Here is a 20,000-nt window from a genome sequence, read left to right as displayed (position 1 = left end):
GCCCTGGTGCGCACCAAGGAGCGCTCCGAAGTGTGCTCCAAGGTGCGGCGTGCACGAAGTCGGAGCCCGGTTTGCCCCGGGTGCGCACCTCGCGTGCACCTTCGCCGCGGTGGGCACCTTGGCTGGGTTGGGCACCATTGAGCGCTCCGAAGTGTGCTCCAAGGTGCGCACCATGGCCCTCCAAGGTGCGCAGCATGGCGTGCACGAAGTCGGAGCCCGGTTTGCCCCGGGTGCGCACCTCGCGTGCACCTTCGCCAGGGTGGGCACCTCGGTGCGCACACCTTCTCAATGTTTTCTTGCCTTTTCTGGAAATTGGTGAAGGCAGCGCATCAAAGGTGCGCACCTCGGTGTGCTCCGAGGTGCGAACCCGAGAGCGCTCCGAGGTGCCCACGAAGTCGAAAGTCGGGTTAATTGCATTGTTTTCCCCGGGTGCGCTCCGAGGTGCGCAACATCAGTGCGCACCAAGGAGGGCTCCGAAGTGTGCTCCAAGGTGCGCACGATTCGGAGCTCGGTTTGCCCGGGGTGCGCACACCTTGGCTGGGTTGCGCACCCTTTGTGCGCTCCAAGGTGCGCACGAAGTCGGAGCTCGGTTTGCCCCGGGTGCGCACCTTCGCCAGGGTGCGCACCTTGATGCGCACGCCTTGGCTGGGCTGCGCACCTTGGTGGGCGCCATGGTGCGCACCTTTCGTGCGCTCCAAGGTGCGCACGAAGTCGGAGCTCGGTTTGCCCCGGGTGCGCACCTTGGTGGGCGCCATGGTGCACTCCGAGGTGCCCAAGATTGGTGCGCACCAAGGAGCGCTCCGAAGTGCGCTCCAAGGTGCGCAGGTGCACGCGAAGTCGAAAGTTGGGTTAATTGTCCGGTTTGCCTCGGGTGCGCACCTTGCGTGCACCTTCGCCAGGGTGGGCGCCTTGGTGCGCACACCTTGGCTGGGCTGCGCACCCGGGCGCGCACACCTTGGCACCCGCGTTTCCTTCATTTTAAATTTTTTTTTTTTACAATCTCTCAAGTGGGAAATTCTATAATCTCAACTTTTTTTGCCTTTTCAGGAAACTTTTGAATGGAGCGCATCATTGGTGCGCTCCGAAGTGTGCTCCAAGGTGCGCACCTCTGGTGTGCTCCAAAGCTCTCTCTAGCTGCGTGCACCTGCCCCGGCCGCGCACCCGGCCCCGCCCAGCTTCGCTCACCTGTCCCGGGCGTCTGGTGCGGAACCTTAGAGTAAGAAACATCACCGTGCACCTTGGCCAACGTGCGCGACTCGACCGAGCGCGCACTGGCCGAGGTGCACACCGATTTCACCTGGGTGCGCGCGCAGCACCTCGGGCGCACCGGGGTGCGCGCACAACGCCCGGGTTGCACCGTGGCCTGTGTGCTCGGGGCGCCTCGGGTGCGCGCTCGGTGTCGCCCCCGCGCGCGCGGTAGTGCGGGCAGCGCACCCCGGCCCGGCCCGGCCCCGACGAGAACGCAAACGGGCAAAAGGTTTATTCAAATAGCATTGCGACGCCCGGCGAAAAACTAAAAAAGGGTGCAACACCGGGACTTCCCGGGAGGTCACCCATCCCAGTACTACTCCGGCCCAAGCGCGCTTAACTGCGGAGTTCTGATGGGATCCGGTGCACTAACGCTGGTATGATCGCACCCGTTATGAGCTTGTCGCAGTGTGTACTTAGCAAACCGCGACCCACGTGCGAATCCACCCCGGCCACCCACCCCCGTCGAGGTGCACACCCTCCCTCGCGAAGTGCGCCCCGTTCGCCAAGTGTGAGCCCTGCCCGGGTGCGCGCACCTTGCTAGGGCGTCGGGTGTGCACCCGGCCCGGCCTACGTGCGTGCACCTGGACGGGGCGTCGTGTGCGTGCAGTGTCCCGTCTGCAACGCGGTGCCCACACACCACCTCGGGCGCAACGACCTGCGCTCACATGTGGGCCGAGTGCACCTTGGTGCATGTTCGGGGCGCCTCGGGTGCACGCTCGATCTTGCCCCGGTGCACCAAGGCGCTCGGTTTGCCCCGGGTGCGCACTTGGTGCAAGGTGGGCACCCAAAATAGGGATCAAGCACCAAAACACAAGTTTCGGGATGCAAAATGGGACCCAAGGACCACAAATGCGTTCCAAGACCCATGATGGGTCCACGAGAACAAAAATGTGTTCCGAGACTTAATAAACAAATATTGGGTTTTAGGAGAAGAAACATGCTCTGATGCCCAAAACGAGAATCGACCCCGAAAAGGCCACAGGCCAAAAGTGGGATGCGAGACAAAAAAAAATGGGACCCGAGGACCAAAATTGGGTTCCCAGGTCGAAGACAGGGCAACCGGACAAGAAACGACCTCTAAGGCTCGAAATGAGTCCCGACGACTAAAACTTGACAAGAAGCACCCATCAGGCACCCAACTCGACACCCATGGGATGCCGACCCACCCGGGCTTCCACCTAGCACACCTTGGCACCCACCCACCCTCGCACCCAACCTCGCACCCAACTTAGCACCTTTGAACCCACATTGGCACTCACCCTGACCCTGGCACCTTGGAACCCACATTGGCACTCACCTTGACCCTGGCACCCACCTTTGCACTCACCTTGGGACCCACCCTGGCTCCCACCTCGGCACCCACCCAGACACCCACCTTGGTTCCTTGGCACCCACCTTGGATCCTTGGCACCCACCCCGACACCCACCTTGGCACGCAACTTGGCTACTTGCCACCCACCTTGGCTCCTTGACGCCCACCCCGACAACCACCCCGTGACCTACCCTGGCTAGGGTTGGTGCACACCCACCCTGGTGCCCACCTTGGCACCCACCCCATGACCCACCTTGGCACGCACCTTAGTACCCACCCCGTTACCCACCCTAGGACCCACCCCGTGACCCACCTTGGCCAGGGTGGGTGCCTTGGTGCGCACAACTTGCCTGGGCTGCACACCAGGGCGGGCTCAAGATGGCACCCGCGTTCCGTTTTTTTCACTATCTTTCAAAACGGAAATTTTAAAATCTCGTTTTTTTTTTTTTTTTGCCTTTTCTGGAAATTAGTGAAGGCAGCGCATCAAAGGTGCGCAATGCTGGTGCGAACCCGGGAGCGCTCCGATGTGTGCTCCAAGGTGCGGCGTGCACGAAGTCCGAGCCCGGCTTGCCCCGGGTGCGCACCTCGCGTGCACCTTCGCCGGGGTGAGCACCTTGGCTGGGTTGCGCGCCCTGGTGCGCACCAAGGAGCGCTCTGAAGTGTGCTCCAAGGTGCGGCGTGCACGAAGTCGGAGCTCGGTTTGCCCCGGGTGTGCACCTCGGGTGCGCACCTCGCGTGCACCTTCGCTGCGGTGGGCACCTTGGCTGGGTTGCGCGCCTTGGTGGGCACCATGCAGTGCACGAAGTCGGAGCCCGGTTTGCCCCGGGCGCGCACCTCCGCCAGGGTGGGCACCTTGGTGCGCACAACTTGCCTGGGCTGCGCACCAGGAAGGGCTCAAGATGGCACCCGCGTTCCGTTTTTTTCACTATCTTTCAGAACGGAAATTTTAAAATATCGTTTTTTTTTGCCTTTTCTGGAAATTAGTGAAGGCAGCGCATCAAAGGTGCGCAACGCTGGTGCGAACCTGGGAGCGCTCCGATGTGTGCTCCAAGGTGCGGCGTGCACGAAGTCGGAGCCCGGTTTGCCCCGGGTGCGCCCTGGTGGGCACCATGGTGCGCACCAAGGAGCGCTCCGAAGTGTGCTCCAAGGTGCGGCCTGCACGAAGTCGGAGCCCGGTTTGCCCCGGGCGTGCACCGCGGGTGGGCACCTTGGTGCGCATGCCTTGCCTGGGCTGCGCACCAGGGCGGGCTCAAGATGGCACCCGCGTTCCGTTTTTTTCACTATCTTTCAAAACGGAAATTTTAAAATCTCATTTTTTTTTGCCTTTTCTGGAAATTAGTGAAGGCAGCGCATCAAAGGTGCGCACCTCGCTGCCCACCACGGTGCGCAACGCCGGTGGGCACCCGGGAGTGCTTCGAAGTGTGCTCCAAGGTGCTGCGTGCACGTTGTCGGAGCCCGGTTTGCCCCGGGTGCGCACCTCGCGTGCACCTTCGTCGGGGTGGGCACCTTGGCTGGGTTTGCCCCGGCTGCGCTCCGAAGCGGGGTTATTGGAGCGCCGCCTCTTTTTTTGTCGGAGCGTTTGGTGGGGTTTCTCGCATTGGCTCTTCCCAGGCCCGGTTGCCACCCTGGCGCGCACGAAGTCGGAAGTAGGGTTAATTGCCCGGGTGCGCACCTTTGCCAGGGTGGGCACCTTACCTGGGCTGTGCACCAGGGCGGGCTCAAGATGGCACCCGCGTTCCGTTTTTTTCACTATCTTTCAAAACGGAAATTTTAAAATCTCCTCTTTTTTTTGCCTTTTCTGGAAATTAGTGAAGGCAGCGCATCAAAGGTGCGCACCTCGCTGCCCACCTTGGTGTGCTCTGAGGTGCGCACCCGGGAGCGCTACGAAGTGTGCTCCAAGGTGCGGCGTGCACGTTGTCGGAGCCCGGTTTGCCCCGGGTGCGCACCTCGCCTGCACCTTGGCCGGGGTGGGCACCCTGGCTGGGTTTGCCCAGGGTGCGCTCCGAAGCGGGGTTACTGGAGCGCCCCCTCTTTTTTTGTCAGAGCGTTTGGTGGGGTTTCTCGCATTGGCTCTTCCCAGGCCCGGTTGTTGGGTGCGCTCCCACCCTGGCGCGCGCGAAGTTGGAAGTTGGGTTAATTGCCCGGGCGCGCACCTTCGCCAGGGTGGGCACCTTGGTGCGCACACCTTGGCTGGGCTGCGCACCAGGGCGGGCTCAAGATGGCACCAGCATTCCCTTTTTCTCACTATCTTTCAAAACGGAAATTTTAAAATCTCGTTTTTTTTTGCCTTTTATGGAAATTAGTGAAGGCATCGCATCAAAGGTGCGCACCTCGCTGCCCACCTTGGTGTGCTCCGAGGTGCCCACCACGGTGCGCTCCGAGGTGCCCACCACGGTGCGCAACGCCGGTGCGAACCCGGGAGCGCCCCGATGTGTGCTCCAAGGTGCGGCGTGCACGAAGCCGGACCCCGGTTTGCCCCGGGTGCGCACCTCGCGTGCACCTTGGTGCGCACACCTTGGCTGGGTTGCGCGGCCTGGTGGGCACCATGGTGCGCACCAAGGAGCGCTCCAAAGTGTGCTCCAAGGTGCGGCGTGCACGAAGTCCTAGCCCGGTTTGCCCCGGGTGCGCACCTTCGCCGCGGTGGGCACCATGGCGTGCACGAAGTCGGAGCCCGGTTTGCCCCGGGTGCGCACCTCGCGTGCACCTTCGCCGGGGTGGGCACCTCGGCTGGGTTGCGCGCCCTGGTGCGCACCAAGGAGCGCTCCGAAGTGTGCTCCAAGGTGCGGCGTGCACGAAGTCGGAGCCCGGTTTGCCCCGGGTGCGCACCTTCGCCGCGGTGGGCACCCTGGTGCGCACCATGGCGTGCACGAAGTCGGAGCCCGGTTTGCCCCGGGTGCGCACCTCGCGTGCACCTTCGGCGGGGTTGCGCGCCCTGGTGCGCACCAAGGAGCGCTCCGAAGTGTGCTCCAAGGTGCGGCGTGCACGAAGTCGGAGCCCGGTTTGCCCCGGGTGCGCACCTCGCGTGCACCTTCGGCGGGGTTGCGCGCCCTGGTGGGCACCATGGTGCGCACCAAGGAGCGCTCCGAAGTGTGCTCCAAGGTGCGGCGTGCACGAAGTCGGAGCCCGGTTTGCCCCGGGTGCGCACCTCGCGTGCACCTTCGCCGCGGTGGGCACCATGGCGTGCACGAAGTCGGAGCCCGGTTTGCCCCGGGTGCGCACCTCGCGTGCACCTTCGCCGGGGTGGGCACCTCGGCTGGGTTGCGCGCCCTGGTGCGCACCAAGGAGCGCTCCGAAGTGTGCTCCAAGGTGCGGCGTGCACGAAGTCGGAGCCCGGTTTGCCCCGGGTGCGCACCTCGCGTGCACCTTCGCCGCGGTGGGCACCATGGCGTGCACGAAGTCGGAGCCCGGTTTGCCCCGGGTGCGCACCCCGCGTGCACCTTCGCCGGGGTGGGCACCTCGGCTGGGTTGCGCGCCCTGGTGCGCACCAAGGAGCGCTCCGAAGTGTGCTCCAAGGTACGGCGTGCACGAAGTCGGAGCCCGGTTTGCCCCGGGTGCGCACCTCGCGTGCACCTTCGCCGCGGTGGGCACCTTGGCTGGGTTGGGCACCATTGAGCGCTCCGAAGTGTGCTCCAAGGTGCGCACCATGGCCCTCCAAGGTGCGCAGCATGGCGTGCACGAAGTCGGAGCCCGGTTTGCCCCGGGTGCGCACCTCGCGTGCACCTTCGCCAGGGTGGGCACCTCGGTGCGCACACCTTCTCAATGTTTTCTTGCCTTTTCTGGAAATTGGTGAAGGCAGCGCATCAAAGGTGCGCACCTCGGTGTGCTCCGAGGTGCGAACCCGAGAGCGCTCCGAGGTGCCCACGAAGTCGAAAGTCGGGTTAATTGCATTGTTTTCCCCGGGTGCGCTCCGAGGTGCGCAACATCGGTGCGCACCAAGGAGGGCTCCGAAGTGTGCTCCAAGGTGCGCACGATTCGGAGCTCGGTTTGCCCGGGGTGCGCACACCTTGGCTGGGTTGCGCACCCTTTGTGCGCTCCAAGGTGCGCACGAAGTCGGAGCTCGGTTTGCCCCGGGTGCGCACCTTCGCCAGGGTGCGCACCTTGATGCGCACGCCTTGGCTGGGCTGCGCACCTTGGTGGGCGCCATGGTGCGCACCTTTCGTGCGCTCCAAGGTGCGCACGAAGTCGGAGCTCGGTTTGCCCCGGGTGCGCACCTTGGTGGGCGCCATGGTGCACTCCGAGGTGCCCAAGATTGGTGCGCACCAAGGAGCGCTCCGAAGTGCGCTCCAAGGTGCGCAGGTGCGCGCGAAGTCGAAAGTTGGGTTAATTGTCCGGTTTGCCTCGGGTGCGCACCTTGCGTGCACCTTCGCCAGGGTGGGCGCCTTGGTGCGCACACCTTGGCTGGGCTGCGCACCCGGGCGCGCACACCTTGGCACCCGCGTTTCCTTCATTTTAAATTTTTTTTTTTTACAATCTCTCAAGTGGGAAATTCTATAATCTCAACTTTTTTTGCCTTTTCAGGAAACTTTTGAATGGAGCGCATCATTGGTGCGCTCCGAAGTGTGCTCCAAGGTGCGCACCTCTGGTGTGCTCCAAAGCTCTCTCCAGCTGCGTGCACCTGCCCCGGCCGCGCACCCGGCCCCGCCCAGCTTCGCTCACCTGTCCCGGGCGTCTGGTGCGGAACCTTAGAGTAAGAAACATCACCGTGCACCTTGGCCAACGTGCGCGACTCGACCGAGCGCGCACTGGCCGAGGTGCACACCGATTTCACCTGGGTGCGCGCGCAGCACCTCGGGCGCACCGGGGTGCGCGCACAACGCCCGGGTTGCACCGTGGCCTGTGTGCTCGGGGCGCCTCGGGTGCGCGCTCGGTGTCGCCCCCGCGCGCGCGGTAGTGCGGGCAGCGCACCCCGGCCCGGCCCGGCCCCGACGAGAACGCAAACGGGCAAAAGGTTTATTCAAATAGCATTGCGACGCCCGGCGAAAAACTAAGAAAGGGTGCAACACCGGGACTTCCCGGGAGGTCACCCATCCCAGTACTACTCCGGCCCAAGCGCGCTTAACTGCGGAGTTCTGATGGGATCCGGTGCACTAACGCTGGTATGATCGCACCCGTTATGAGCTTGTCGCAGTGTGTACTTAGCAAACCGCGACCCACGTGCGAATCCACCCCGGCCACCCACCCCCGTCGAGGTGCACACCCTCCCTCGCGAAGTGCGCCCCGTTCGCCAAGTGTGAGCCCTGCCCGGGTGCGCGCACCTTGCTAGGGCGTCGGGTGTGCACCCGGCCCGGCCTACGTGCGTGCACCTGGACGGGGCGTCGTGTGCGTGCAGTGTCCCGTCTGCAACGCGGTGCCCACACACCACCTCGGGCGCAACGACCTGCGCTCACATGTGGGCCGAGTGCACCTTGGTGCATGTTCGGGGCGCCTCGGGTGCACGCTCGATCTTGCCCCGGTGCACCAAGGCGCTCGGTTTGCCCCGGGTGCGCACTTGGTGCAAGGTGGGCACCCAAAATAGGGATCAAGCACCAAAACACAAGTTTCGGGATGCAAAATGGGACCCAAGGACCACAAATGCGTTCCAAGACCCATGATGGGTCCACGAGAACAAAAATGTGTTCCGAGACTTAATAAACAAATATTGGGTTTTAGGAGAAGAAACATGCTCTGATGCCCAAAACGAGAATCGACCCCGAAAAGGCCACAGGCCAAAAGTGGGATGCGAGACAAAAAAAAATGGGACCCGAGGACCAAAATTGGGTTCCCAGGTCGAAGACAGGGCAACCGGACAAGAAACGACCTCTAAGGCTCGAAATGAGTCCCGACGACTAAAACTTGACAAGAAGCACCCATCAGGCACCCAACTCGACACCCATGGGATGCCGACCCACCCGGGCTTCCACCTAGCACACCTTGGCACCCACCCACCCTCGCACCCAACCTCGCACCCAACTTAGCACCTTTGAACCCACATTGGCACTCACCCTGACCCTGGCACCTTGGAACCCACATTGGCACTCACCTTGACCCTGGCACCCACCTTTGCACTCACCTTGGGACCCACCCTGGCTCCCACCTCGGCACCCACCCAGACACCCACCTTGGTTCCTTGGCACCCACCTTGGATCCTTGGCACCCACCCCGACACCCACCTTGGCACGCAACTTGGCTACTTGCCACCCACCTTGGCTCCTTGACGCCCACCCCGACAACCACCCCGTGACCTACCCTGGCTAGGGTTGGTGCACACCCACCCTGGTGCCCACCTTGGCACCCACCCCATGACCCACCTTGGCACGCACCTTAGTACCCACCCTGTTACCCACCCTAGGACCCACCCCGTGACCCACCTTGGCCAGGGTGGGTGCACCCACCCTGGTGCCCACCTTGGCACCCACCCATCCTAGCACCCAGCCTGTGACCGGGCTTGGAACCCAACCTTGCACCCGTCTTGGCCAGTGTGGGTGCGCACCCATCCTGGCACCCACGTTGTGACACACCCTTTAACCCACGCACCCTAGCAGCCACGTTGGCACCCACCTTGGAACACAACCTAGCAACTTGGCACCCACCCCGTGACCCACCTTGGCATCCACCATAGCAGTCGCCCACTTGGCACCCACCTTGGAACCCAAGTTGGCACCCACCTCGGCACCCACCTTGACACTTGTGGACCCACCTTGCCACTCACCCTAGCATCGACCCATCCTAGCACCCATTCTGGCACCTTTGCACCCTAGCACTCACCCATCCTAGCACCTAACCTGTGACCCACCTTGACACTCACCCTCGCACCCACCTTGGAACCCAACCTAGCACCCACCCACCCTGACACCAACCCTAGCACCTACCCACCCTTGCACCCACCCTGTGACCCATCTTGGCACCCACCCATCCTACCACTCAACCTATCACCCACCTTCTCACCCACCTTGGCATCCACCTTAGCACCCACCCACACTGGCACCTTGGCACCCACCTCGGGCAAGGTGGGTGCACACCCACCCTGACACCCAATTTAGAACCAACCGAGCATGTTACCCACCTTGGCACCCACATTGCAGCCCACCCTAGTACCCACCCTATGACCCACATTGGCATCCACACCCTAGCACCCAGGCACCTCGACACCCGCCTTGACACGCACCCTAGCACTAAACCTGTGACCCACCTTGGAACTCACCCTAGAACCCACCCACCCTGTGAACCACCTTGGCATCCACCTTAGCACCCACCCACCTTGGCACCCACTCTAGCACTCACCCATCCTAACACCCAACTTGTTACCCACCTTGGCACCCGCCCTCGCGTCCACCTTGAAACCCACCCTAGCACCCACCCACGCAGGAGCCCACCTTGGCACCCAACCTAACACCCACGCATCCTGGCACCCAACTTGTGACCCACCTTGGAACCCACCCTAGTACCCACCTTTGAACCCACTATATCACCAACCCACCTTGGCACCCACCCTATGACCCTCTTTGGAATCCACCCTAGCACGCACCCACCCTGGCACCCACCATGGAGCGCACCCTAGCACCCACCCACCTCGGCACGCACCTCAACACCCACCTTGGTGTGCGCACTGCGCCAACCTCTCAAAGACCCTATGTGGTGCGCTCCAAAGTGTACACCTTTGGTGCGCTCCAAGGTGCGCACCTTTGGTGCACACCGAGGTGCACACCAAAGTGTGCACCGAGGTGAGCACCAAAGTGCACTCCAAGGTGCACACCAAGGCGTGCACCTTTGGTGCGGTCAATGCAAACGAATTCGGAAGTTGGGGTCGATGTCCTAATCGCTGCTGCAGACTACACGTATGAGAATCGGACAAATAGCTTTATATAGGGGAGGTGTTGCGTTTGATGGGTCGACTCCCCTGGTTGTGTGCACTGCACCAACTTCAAAGACCCTGTCTTGTTTAAGAAGTCAAAAGTTGGGGTGGATGTCCTAATCATTGCTGCAGTCTACGCATGTATGAGAATCAGACAAATAGCTTATATAGGGGAGGTGTTGCATTCGGTGGGTTGACTCCCCTGGTTGTGCGCACTGCGCCAACCTCAAAGACCCCGCATAGCAGAAGAAGTCGGAAGTCGGATTTTGGTGAGCACCAAGGCGTGCACCTTTGGTGCGGTCAACGCAGACGAATTCAGAAGTTGGGGTGGATGTCCTAATCGTTGTTGCAGGCTACACATGTATGAGAATCAGACAAATAGCTTATATAGGGGAGGTGTTGGGTTTGATGGGTCAACTCCCTTGGTTGTGCGCATTACGCCAACCTCAAAGACCTTGTTTTCGTTAAGAAGTCAAAAGTTGGGGTCAATGTCCTAATGGCTCCTGTAGGCTACACATGTATGAGAATCGGACAAATAGCTTATATAGGGGAGGTGTTGGGTTTGATGGGTCGACTCCCCTGGTTGTGCGCATTACGTCAACCTCAAAGACCTTGTTTTCGTTAAGAAGTCAAAAGTTGGGGTCGATGTCCTAATTGCTCCTGTAGACTACACATGTATGAGAATCAGACAAATAGCTTATATAGGGGAGGTGTTGGGTTTGATGGGTTGACTCCCCTAGTTGTTCGCATTACACCAACCTCAAAGACCTTGTTTTCGTTTAGAAGCCGAAAGTTGGGGTCGATGTCCTAATTGCTCCTGCAGGCTACGCATGTATGAGAATCAGACAAATAGCTTATATAGGGGAGGTGTTGGGTTTGATGGGTCGACTCCCCTGGTTGTGCGCATTGCGCCAACCTCAAAGACCCTGCATTGCGGATGAAGTCGAAAGTCAGAGTTTGGTGTGCTACAAGGTGTGGTCGAAGGTGCTCACCTAGGTGTGCACCTTTGGAGCGCAGGAAAAGTGCCCTCCAAAAGTGCGCACCTTTGGAGTGCACAAAAGTGCCCTCCAAAAGTGCGCACCTTTGGAGCGCACAAAAGTGCCCTCCAAAAAGTGCCCTCCAAAAGTGCGCACCTTTGGAGCGCACAAAAGTGCCCTCCAAAAAGTGCCCTCCAAAAGTGCGCACCTTTGGAGTGCAGAAAAGTGCCCTCCAAAAAGTGCCCTCCAAAAGTGTGCACCTTTGGAGTGCACAAAAGTGCCCTCCAAAAGTGCGCACCTTTGGAGCGCAGAAAAGTGCCCTCCAAAAAGTGCCCTCCAAAAGTGCGCACCTTTGGAGCGCAGAAAAGTGCCCTCCAAAAAGTGCCCTCCAAAAGTGCGCACCTTTGGAGCGCAGAAAAGTGCCCTCCAAAAAGTGCCCTCCAAAAGTGCGCACCTTTGGAGCGCAGAAAAGTGCCCTCCAAAAAGTGCCCTCCAAAAGTGCGCACCTTTGGAGCGCACAAAAGTGCCCTCCAAAAAGTGCCCTCCAAAAGTGCGCACCTTTGGAGCGCACAAAAGTGCCCTCCAAAAGTGCGCACCTTTGGAGCGCACAAAAGTGCCCTCCAAAAGTGCGCACTTTTGGTGCGCACCAAGGCGCTGGTTCGGTCGTTGCAGGCGAGTTCGGAAGTTGGGGTCGATGTCCTGAGCGGAGGTGCAAACTACACAGGTGTCGGAATCGGACAAATAGCTTATATAGGGGAGGTGTATGCTTCGATGGGTCGACTCCCCAGGTTGAGCGCACCGCGCCAACCTCAAAGACCCTACGGTATGGATGAAGTCGGAAGTTGGGTCCGATGACCGATTCGATTAGTAGGTATGCTCATGAGGTCGGAATTTGGGTCCGATGACCTGCCATGTGCAGGAAGGCGAATGTTGGCACTGTGCGTTGCAAGGTGCACACCAAGGTGCTGGTGCGGTCTTTTTAGTCGAGTTCGGAAGTTGGGGTCGATGTCCTGATCGGAGGTGCAAGCTACACAGGTGTGGGAATCGGACAAATAGCTTATATAGGGGAGGTGTATGCTTCGTTGGGTCGACTCCCCGGGTTGAGCGCACCGCGCCAACCTCAAAGACCCTACGGTATGGATGAAGTCGGAAGTTGGGTCCGATGACCGATTCGATATGTAGGCATACTCGCGAGGTCGGAATTTGGGTCCGATGACCTGCCATGTGCAGGAAGGCGAATGTTGGCACTGTGCGTTGCAAGGTGCGCACCAAGGCGCTGGTTCGGTCGTTGCAGGCGAGTTCGGAAGTTGGGGTCGATGTCCTGATCGGAGGTGCAAACTACACAGGTGTGGGAATCGGACAAATAGCTTATATAGGGGAGGTGTATGCTTCGTTGGGTCGACTCCCCGGGTTGAGCGCACCGCGCCAACCTCAAAGACCCTACGGTATGGATGAAGTCGGAAGTTGTGTCCGATGACCGATTCGATATGTAGGCATACTCGCGAGGTCGGAATTTGGGTCCGATGACCTGCCATGTGCAGGAAGGCGAATGTTGGGACTGTGCGTCGCAAGGTGCGCACCAAGGCGCTGGTGCCGTCGTTGCAGTCGAGTTCGGAAGTTGGGGTCGATGTCCTGGTCAGAGGTGCAAACTACACAGGTGTGGGAATCGGACAAATAGCTTATATAGGGGAGGTGTATGCTTCGATGGGTCGACTCCCCGGGTTGAGCGCACCGCGCCAACCTCAAAGACCCTACAGTATGGATGAAGTCGGAAGTTGGGTCCGATGACCGATTCGATACGTAGGCATATTGGCGAGGTCTGAATTTGTGTCCGATGACCTGCCATGCGCAGGAAGGCGGAATTTGGGTCCGATGACCGAGTTGATGGCGTGCCATGCGCAGAAAGGCGGAATTTGGGTCCGATGACCGAGTTGATGTTGATGGCCCGCCATGCACAGGAAGGCGGAATTTGGGTCCGATGACCGATTTGAAGGCGTGCCATGCGCAGAAAGGCGGAGTTTGGGTCCGATGACCGAGTTGATATTGATGGCCCGCCATGCGCAGGAAGGCGGAATTTGGGTCCGATGACCTGACATACGCATGGAGTCCGACTCGGGGGCCGATGTTCGATTCGATGACTTGCATTGTGGGTAAAGTCGGAAGTTGTGGTCTTTGACCCGATTCGATGACCAGACTTCGGCTGCTTGAGAATCGGACAAATAACTTATATAGGGGAGGTAGTGTTCTCGAGCATCCTCCCCCCGTGCCCGTTTATGTCGATTGATGCTGGTGCTCGACTGGTTGGAGCGCTCGGATGCAAAAATCTTGCACCAGGATTTATCGATTGTGATGGACACGGCAAGTCTCCTGATTGCTATGCAGGAGCTCATCGTGAATCTCTATGCGGCCTTGGTATGGACTCGACCTGCGGAATGGTTCGGCAATGGTAGTCGCTCCAACACGTCCTTGCAATGGCCACAGAGGTGATTCGACTAGAGCTCCAGTCTAGCTTTTGGGTTGCTTGGCGGACTGGTATAGCCGCGATCGAGTTCCGGCCATGAACGTTTTAGATAGCTCTTGGGCTTTCTGGGACGGAAGTCGGAAGTTTGGGCTGTTGTCCGATTTGATGACCATTCTTCGGATGTGTGAGAATCGGACAAATAACTTATATAGGGGACTGTGTTGTCTCACGCAGCCCCCTCCGTGCCCCTCTATCTCGACCGATGTTGGTGCTTGAAAGGGTTGGGATCGCTCGGATTTATAAACGTGCACCACCATTTGTCGAGTGTGAGGGACGCGGCAGGTCTCCTAAATGCTATACGGGCGCTCTCTGAGAATCTCTATCCGGCCTCGACACAGACTAGTCTTGCTGAATGGTTTGGCACTGGTAGTCGATCCAACACGTCGTTGTTGTGGCCGCCTAGGCGATTCGATTCGAGCCCCCGTCTAGCTTTTGGGTTGCTTGGCGGATTTTGCCCTATCCGCAAGTGAGCTCGGTCCCTAAACGTTCGAGAAACCCGATTGCTATGCGCCGACTCTCTTTCTTGCGAGCCTCCATCTAGCTTTTGGGTCTCTACGGAACGGAAGTCGGAATCTGGGACCGTTGTTTGATTCGACGAGGCAGACTACGGTTGTGCGAGAATCGGACAAATAACTTATATAGGGGAGGTGTTGACTGGAGCATTCTCCCCCGTGCCCCTCTAACTCGACCAATGCTGGCGCTCGAACGGTGGTAGCGCTCGGATTTTCGTTGAGCGCCAGCATTGGTCGATTTAGAGGGGCATGCGAGATTCCCGAATGCTATGCGAGGGCTCTAACGGAAATGTCTATTGGTTTCGGTATGGATGCAATTGCGAGTGGTTCGGCAAAGGTAGTCGTTCCGATGCGTCCATGTCGTGGCCAAATCGATAATTCGATTTGAGCCCTCGTATAGCATTTGGGTCTCTCGATGTGATTCCGCATTCCAGTCCCTTTGGGCACTGCTTGAGCCGCATCCCAGGGGGTTCCCTTCCCAATAATCTGCCTCGCAACCCGATTGCTATGCGGTGAGGCTCCTCGGCCGCCTCGGAACTATTTGTGTATCAGACGCATCGCGGGATAAGGGGTTGGAAACGGTAGTCGCCCCAAGCGCGTCCGATGCTTGGACCATTCCGAGGCGGCCCTGAAGCCTCTTCCGTCTAGCCGTTGGGTCCTTCTCGCCGCATCCCTTGCCTCGCACCCCGATTGCTATGCGGTGAGGCTCCTCGGCCGCCTTGGAACTATCTGTGTATCAGACGCATCGCGGGATAAGGGGTTGTCACTGGTAGTCGCCCCAAGCGCGTCCGATGCTTGGACCATTCCGAGGCGGCCCTGAAGCCTCTTCCGTCTAGCCGTTGGGTCCTTCTCGCCGCATCCCTCGACTCGCACCCCGATTGCTATGCGGTGAGGCTCCTCGGCCGCCTTGGAACTATCTGTGTATCGGACGCGTCGCGGGATAAGGGGTTGTCACTGGTAGTCGCCCCAAGCGCGTCCGATGCTTGGACCATTCCGAGGCGGCCCTGAAGCCTCTTCCGTCTAGCCGTTGGGTCCTTCTCGCCGCATCCCTCGCCTCGCACCCCGATTGCTATGCGGTGAGGCTCCTCGGCCGCCTTGGAACTATCTGTGTATCGGACGCGTCGCGGGATAAGGGGTTGTCACTGGTAGTCGCCCCAAGCGCGTGCGATGCATGGACCATTCCCAGGCGGCCCTGAAGCCTCTTCCGTCTAGCCGTTGGGTCCTTCTCGCCGCATCCCTCGCCTCGCACCCCGATTGCTATGCGGTGAGGCTCCTCGGCCGCCTTGGAACTATCTGTGTATCGGACGCGTCGCGGGATAAGGGGTTGTCACTGGTAGTCGCCCCAAGCGCGTCCGATGCTTGGACCATTCCGAGGCGGCCCTGAAGCCTCTTCCGTCTAGCCGTTGGGTCCTTCTCGCCGCATCCCTCGCCTCGCACCCCGATTGCTATGCGGTGAGGCTCCTCGGCCGCCTTGGAACTATCTGTGTATCGGACGCGTCGCGGGATAAGGGGTTGTCACTGGTAGTCGCCCCAAGCGCGTCCGATGCTTGGACCATTCCGAGGCGGCCCTGAAGCCTCTTCCGTCTAGCCGTTGGGTCCTTCTCGCCGCATCCCTCGCCTCGCACCCCGATTGCTATGCGGTGAGGCTCCTCGGCCGCCTTGGAACTATCTGTGTATCGGACGCGTCGCGGGATAAGGGGTTGTCACTGGTAGTCGCCCCAAGCGCGTCCGATGCTTGGACCATTCCGAGGCGGCCCTGAAGCCTCTTCCGTCTAGCCGTTGGGTCCTTCTCGCCGCATCCCTCGCCTCGCACCCCGATTGCTATGCGGTGAGGCTCCTCGGCCGCCTTGGAACTATCTGTGTATCGGACGCATCGCGGGATAAGGGGTTGTCACTGGTAGTCGCCCCAAGCGCGTCCGATGCTTGGACCATTCCGAGGCGGCCCTGAAGCCTCTTCCGTCTAGCCGTTGGGTCCTTCTCGCCGCATCCCTCGCCTCGCACCCCGATTGCTATGCGGTGAGGCTCCTCGGCCGCCTTGGAACTATCTGTGTATCGGACGCGTCGCGGGATAAGGGGTTGTCACTGGTAGTCGCCCCAAGCGCGTCCGATGCTTGGACCATTCCGAGGCGGCCCTGAAGCCTCTTCCGTCTAGCCGTTGGGTCCTTCTCGCCGCATCCCTCGCCTCGCACCCCGATTGCTATGCGGTGAGGCTCCTCGGCCGCCTTGGAACTATCTGTGTATCGGACGCGTCGCGGGATAAGGGGTTGTCACTGGTAGTCGCCCCAAGCGCGTCCGATGCTTGGACCATTCCGAGGCGGACCTGAAGCCTCTTCCGTCTAGCCGTTGGGTCCTTCTCGCCGCATCCCTCGCCTCGCACCCCGATTGCTATGCGGTGAGGCTCCTCGGCCGCCTTGGAACTATCTGTGTATCGGACGCGTCGCGGGATAAGGGGTTGTCACTGGTAGTCGCCCCAAGCGCGTCCGATGCTTGGACCATTCCGAGGCGGCCCTGAAGCCTCTTCCGTCTAGCCGTTGGGTCCTTCTTGCCGCATCCCTCGCCTCGCACCCCGATTGCTATGCGGTGAGGCTCCTCGGCCGCCTTGGAACTATCTGTGTATCGGACGCGTCGCGGGATAAGGGGTTGTCACTGGTAGTCGCCCCAAGCGCGTCCGATGCTTGGACCATTCCGAGGCGGCCCTGAAGCCTCTTCCGTCTAGCCGTTGGGTCCTTCTCGCCGCATCCCTCGCCTCGCACCCCGATTGCTATGCGGTGAGGCTCCTCGGCCGCCTTGGAACTATCTGTGTATCGGACGCATCGCGGGATAAGGGGTTGTCACTGGTAGTCGCCCCAAGCGCGTCCGATGCTTGGACCATTCCGAGGCGGCCCTGAAGCCTCTTCCGTCTAGCCGTTGGGTCCTTCTCGCCGCATCCCTCGCCTCGCACCCCGATTGCTATGCGGTGAGGCTCCTCGGCCGCCTTGGAACTATCTGTGTATCGGACGCGTCGCGGGATAAGGGGTTGTCACTGGTAGTCGCCCCAAGCGCGTCCGATGCTTGGACCATTCCGAGGCGGACCTGAAGCCTCTTCCGTCTAGCCGTTGGGTCCTTCTCGCCGCATCCCTCGCCTCGCACCCCGATTGCTATGCGGTGAGGCTCCTCGGCCGCCTTGGAACTATCTGTGTATCGGACGCGTCGCGGGATAAGGGGTTGTCACTGGTAGTCGCCCCAAGCGCGTCCGATGCTTGGACCATTCCGAGGCGGCCCTGAAGCCTCTTCCGTCTAGCCGTTGGGTCCTTCTCGCCGCATCCCTCGCCTCGCACCCCGATTGCTATGCGGTGAGGCTCCTCGGCCGCCTTGGAACTATCTGTGTATCGGACGCGTCGCGGGATAAGGGGTTGTCACTGGTAGTCGCCCCAAGCGCGTCCGATGCTTGGACCATTCCGAGGCGGACCTGAAGCCTCTTCCCTCTAGCCGTTGGGGCTTTCTCGCCGCATCCCTCGCCTCGCACCCCGATTGCTATTCGGTGAGGCTCCTCGGCCGCCTTGGAACTATCTGTGTATCGGACGCATCGCGGGATAAGGGGTTGGCAGTGGTAGTCGCCCCAAGCGCGTCCGATGCTTGGACCATTCCGAGGCGGCCCTGCAGCCTCTTCCGTCTAGCCGTTGGGGCCATCTCGCTGCATCCCCCACCTCGCACCACGATTGCTATGCGGTGAGGCTCCTTGGCCGCCTCGGAACTATCTGTGTATCGGACGCATCGCGGGATAAGGGGTTGTCACTGGTAGTCGCCCCAAGCGCGTCCGATGCTTGGACTATTCCGAGGCGGCCCTGCAGCCTCTTCCGTCTAGCCGTTGGGGCCATCTCGCCGCATCCCCCAGCTCCTCGGCCGCCTCGGAACTATCTGTGTATCGGACGCATCGCGGGATAAGGGGTTGGCAGTGGTAGTCGCCCCAAGCGCGTTCGATGCTTGGACTATTCCGAGGCGGCCCCGCAGCCTCTTCCGTCTACCCTTTGGGGCCATCTCGCCGCATCCCTCGCCTCGCACCCCGATTGCTATGCGGTGAGGCTCCTCGGCCGCCTGGGAACTATCTTCGTATCGGATGCATCGCGGGATAAGGGGTTGTCACTGGTAGTCGCCCCAAGCGCGTCCGATGCTTGGACTATTCCGAGGCGGCCCTGTGGCCTCTTCCGTCTAGCCGTTGGGGCCATCTCGCCGCATCCCTCACCTCGCACCCCCATTGCTATGCGGTGAGGCTCCTCGGCCGCCTTGGAACTGTCTTCGTATCGGAAGCATCGCGGGATAAGGGGTTGTCACTGGTAGTCGCCCCAAGCGCGTCCGATGCTTGGACTATTCCGAGGCGGCCCTGCAGCCTCTTCCGTCTAGCCGTTGGGGCCATCTCGCCGCATCCCCCACCTCGCACCCGGATTGCTATGCGGTGAGGCTCCTCGGCCGCCTTGGAACTATCTTCGTATCGGACGCATCGCGGGATAAGGGGTTGTCACTGGTAGTCGCCCCAAGCGCGTCCGATGCTTGGACTATTCCGACGCGGCCCTGTGGCCTCTTCCGTCTAGCCGTTGGGGCCATCTCGCCGCATCCCCCACCTCGCACCCCGATTGCTATGCGGTGAGGCTCCTCGGCCGCCTTGGAACCATCTTCGTATCGGACGCATCGCGGGATGAGGGGTTGTCACTGGTAGTCGCCCCAAGCGCGTCCGATGCTTGGACCATTCCGAGGCGGCCCTGAAGCCTCTTCCGTCTAGCCGTTGGGGCCTTCCCGCCCCATCCCTCGCCTCGCACCCCCGATTGCTATGCGGTGAGGCTCCTCGGCCGCCTTGGAACCATCTGTGTATCGGACGCATCGCGGGATAAGGGGTTGGCACTGGTAGTCGCCCCAAGCGCGTCCGATGCTTGGAGCATTCCGAGGTGGCCCTGAAGCCTCTTCCGTCTAGCCGTTGGGGCCTTCCCGCCCCATCCCTCGCCTCGCACCCCGATTGATATGCGGTGAGGCTCCTCGGCCGCCTTGGAACTATCTGTGTATCGGACGCATCGCGGGATAAGGGGTTGGCACTGGTAGTCGTCCCAATCGCGTCCGATGCTTGGACCATTCCGAGGCGGCCCTGCAGCCTCTTCCGTTTAGCCGTCGGGGCCTTCCCGCCGCATCCCTCGCCTCGCATCCCGATTCCTATGCGGTGAGTCTTCTCGGCCGCCGCGGAACTATACCTGTTATTGCTACTGCATCCTTCGGCTGGTAACCTCCTCTGTCGCCTTGGAACGTTCTCTTTGTCGGACGCGTCGCGGGATAAGGGGTTGGCACTGGTAGTCGCCCCAAGCGCGCCCGATGCATAGACCGCTCCGAGTTGACCTTGCTTTCAGCCTCTCACATGCATAGACCTCTCTGAGTCGACCCTGCAGCCTCTCACGTTTAGCCTTTGGAATCTCGCCTCACAACATGATTGCTATCCTTGATGCATCCCTTGCCTCGAGCCCTGATTGCTTTCTTGGCTGCATCCCTCCTCTCCTCACAGCCCGGTTGTCATCACTGCTTCATCCGTCGCTTCATGCATTCTGGCTGCTGGGCCCTTCCCACCGCACACCTCGAT

The 20,000-nt window shown here is 60.6% G+C and overlaps 2 non-coding genes across 2 annotated transcripts; both read right to left on the bottom strand.

The window, feature by feature from the left end:
* Positions 1 to 1,520: 1,520 nt before the first annotated feature.
* On the bottom strand, positions 1,521 to 1,639 carry LOC131869392 (5S ribosomal RNA). Its single transcript, XR_009367775.1, has one exon. It is a non-coding gene; the product is annotated as a 5S ribosomal RNA (ribosomal RNA).
* A 5,915-nt stretch (positions 1,640 to 7,554) lies between these two features.
* Positions 7,555 to 7,673, bottom strand: LOC131869391 (5S ribosomal RNA). Its single transcript, XR_009367774.1, has one exon. It is a non-coding gene; the product is annotated as a 5S ribosomal RNA (ribosomal RNA).
* Between the last annotated feature and the right edge of the window lie 12,327 nt (positions 7,674 to 20,000).

The sequence above is a fragment of the Cryptomeria japonica genome, unplaced genomic scaffold, assembly GCF_030272615.1.
Source record: "Cryptomeria japonica unplaced genomic scaffold, Sugi_1.0 HiC_scaffold_246, whole genome shotgun sequence".
Taxonomy (NCBI): domain Eukaryota; kingdom Viridiplantae; phylum Streptophyta; class Pinopsida; order Cupressales; family Cupressaceae; genus Cryptomeria; species Cryptomeria japonica.
The sequence above is the reverse complement of the archived record's forward strand: the minus strand, read 5'-3'. Positions and strand labels throughout refer to the sequence as shown.